Source organism: Schistocerca cancellata, chromosome 8 (assembly GCF_023864275.1).
Source record: "Schistocerca cancellata isolate TAMUIC-IGC-003103 chromosome 8, iqSchCanc2.1, whole genome shotgun sequence".
Lineage (NCBI taxonomy): Eukaryota > Metazoa > Arthropoda > Insecta > Orthoptera > Acrididae > Schistocerca > Schistocerca cancellata.
In genome coordinates, this window is record NC_064633.1 from 137,484,229 (window position 1) to 137,487,410 (window position 3,182).

At 38.7% G+C, this 3,182-nt stretch overlaps 1 pseudogene; it reads right to left on the minus strand.

Moving 5' to 3' along the window:
- Positions 1–2,222: 2,222 nt before the first annotated feature.
- On the minus strand, positions 2,223–2,827 carry LOC126095427 (dual specificity protein phosphatase 3-like; annotated as a pseudogene).
- Positions 2,828–3,182: the final 355 nt, after the last annotated feature.

Consider the following 3,182-nt stretch of genomic DNA (forward strand, 5'->3'; position numbering starts at 1 on the left):
AACAGTTCTTTTTCTCATTGCAGCACAAATACACTTTACATGTACTACATTGTGAATGTAGTCACGACTGAATTTTATTTTTCGCACACATTTCGCATCTTCCTCTTTTACAACTGAACACTACAAAATGGTTTCCTCTGTTGCCAAGACGTACATCCTTCGGAACAGGAAAGCTATCCTTCCTTCTCTTTGGGAGAGTTATTTCATCTTTACGAGAGTTTCTCTTTTTGAGATTTGGCACTTGCTGTTCATTCATTAGCCCTAGTGCCACAGCACGCCTGAATTCCAGCAGTGGCAGTGCCCCATGTAGATCACTGAAAATGACGTAAGCATTGACAAAAGCAATTTCTATTGCTCTCCAGAAGAGACGGTGCCACCATTTCTTTGATCGCTTGTCAAGACCATAAGTTGAACGTAATCTGTCTGCATGATCCACATCACCCATGTTTCTATTGTAATCACATACAATAACTGGACATGGTATAGTCATACTAGTTCCATCTTTCTGTTTTCTTGTCACTACGCTCTGTTCAGTGCCATGGAAGTTTGACGCAAAATACACTACTTTATTTTCCTTCCATAGAAATACTGTTAGGTCTAAAGATGACTCTCTGTGATTTGATTTAGACATTTTTCTTTAGGTAAATTGCCTGGCAAACCTTTCCTGTTTGTTCTAATTGTTCCACAAGCAAATGTATTTACCGATTTCTATGTGAGAAAAAGTGGACAGAACAACTAGTGAGAGGTAACGCATTGTTGCTACAATAAAGTGTTCACACAACCTGACGGTACTAATAAGTCCGCCTTATATTTTCCACTTTATCTCATTCACATGTAACGTAATGCTTCAAACTATTATAAAAAAACAAAGAAGATAAGTACGTGCAATGGAAAACTCAACGGAAGTTTCAATAAATTGCGCACAAATTCAGGCAACACCATGGAAACAAGCACATACAATCTTCTGTTTTCACAGCAGCGCGCGAAAAACAATTTCAAGCTCTGACCGCCAGAGAGGTCTATGTATTGCACAATAACATCTATGAAACAGTAGAGCAGAGTTACTGTTACGTACCGACAGGCCCTCAGATCACGAAACAGCACCACGAGAAAATAATGAGAGTCAAAACTTACTGGTACTTTTAAGTACCGTCAGGCAACAAAGGGTTAAAAGTTGAATGTGTAAATCAACACAGTTGTAAAAACGCAACAGGGGTGGTTCTAAAAGTTTGTAAGTTCACAGAGGACACGATACGAGCTGTGAAAATGAATCAGGCGTAAATTCTCGTGATGCGTAATTTGAAAACGGATCATGAGCAATAGATGACAATTCACAACCAACAGATAGTTCTCCTCAACTTCAAGACGATTGGCAAAATGCACCTTTTAGCACTACTAGAGGATTATTCCAAGGTAAACTGAATGAAGAACCCCAACTAAAAAGTATAAATACGTAGCATTCCACGCTAGCCTCAAGGTCCTTCACCTAAGGGCAATAAGACCAAAAGATCGTTTAGCTACGATTATTGTTATAATTATATTAAAACAGGTCAGAAAACTGAAATATTTTGGCTATGCGACTCCCATTCTTGAAGTGCACTGTGTTGTGTGGCGTACTGGTTATTCGGAGATGGAGAAAATGCATGGCGCGATGGACAAATTAATGACTGACAATATCTAAGCAAGAAAATAAAAGAACTTGAAACTTGCGCTACAAATTTAATATAGCGGTCAGGTATTTCTATTTCAAGAAAATGATTTAAAAGTTGGTATTACGTCGACTTTTAACAGGGTCGGAATTGGAACTCTTTTGTAGCTACGATAATGATAGAAGCTGAAGAAATTAATTAAAATTTCTGCTACAGGCAGGACTTGAACGCAGGTCTCCTCCTCACCAGGTAGATGTGTTAGCTATTTTTTTTTAAATATCACAGGTACAGAAATTGTTTTTTATGCGCAGAGTTCTGTGCTTAACGGTTTCACTTTTTTAGGTACATGCTGGCTAAATGTACATGTCATTATTCCTGCCACTGCAAGAGTCATATTAGTAATTATAAGCTGATTACAAAATTAAAGACGCTGTTGCCGTTAAAAAACCTCAGTTACATAATTTCACAGTGAGTCATCTCCCAACACATGGACACAACAACAGTTTCGAGCTGTGTGTTTCAATTTACTATTTGAACATGAAAGATAATAACACGATAGCACAAGTTATCTACTGATATGTAAGGACTGGATATTGTACTCTTGGTAAAAAATTGGCGGTCAGGAAAATTATCACAAGTTGTATTTTTCAGCAGCGCGCTGTCGCTCTCTTTTAAGCCTGTTGTCCAAATCAGCAAGCTGCCTCAAAAATCCATTGTTAGGGCGAATATCACGGTTTGTACGCACCATTTTTATTGCTACCGGAGCTGGTAACCTTTCTTTAATCATCAAATATGCCAGAACACATGTACTGGAGCGAGACATTCTCATCAGACAATGGACCAAAACCTTACCTCCACTTTATCTCTTCTTCAATGAAATCAGCAGCGGCCTCAAAGTATAAAGCAATATTTGTAACTGGTAAATCTTGGAGCTGAAGTCCCATATACTTTAATTTACCATTCCAAATCTGTTGTCTTCTGCAGTATTCAGAACATGGGTGACACCGATCTTTCTTAGATATTGCTTGTTTTTTTGCGGCACCCGCATCTCCTATGAGTATATTTGGGTAAACTTCGTCACAGTCGACATCTAGCATAATCCTGTCTTCCAAATCCACTCGCCAACTTTCTGAACCAGGCAAAGGTCTGAAGACAGTTTTCGTCGAATGAATGACAATTAAGCATGTTCAGTTGTCTCGTCTCCGTTATTGGAATAAACAATTGGGTGCTTTCACGCCAAGACATCATTTTGCAACACCAACGGCTAACTACGTTCAACAATATATTGGATTCTTAAAACCTTCCCATCTTTGGACAGTTCCACTACCAACACCATTTGACTAAACTTTTTTTAAATTTTCTGCGCCAGCTGGTCTCGATCCGCACTATTCGCCACCATAGCACTACAGTTAACAGAGATGCACGGACTACTGTAGTCCAATGCCCTCATTCAATTAACGTCTTCAGCCTATTTTCCCCTTCTTAAATCGCATGTGGCTATTTACAAGACACTATTCGTCTTCAAAAATATTA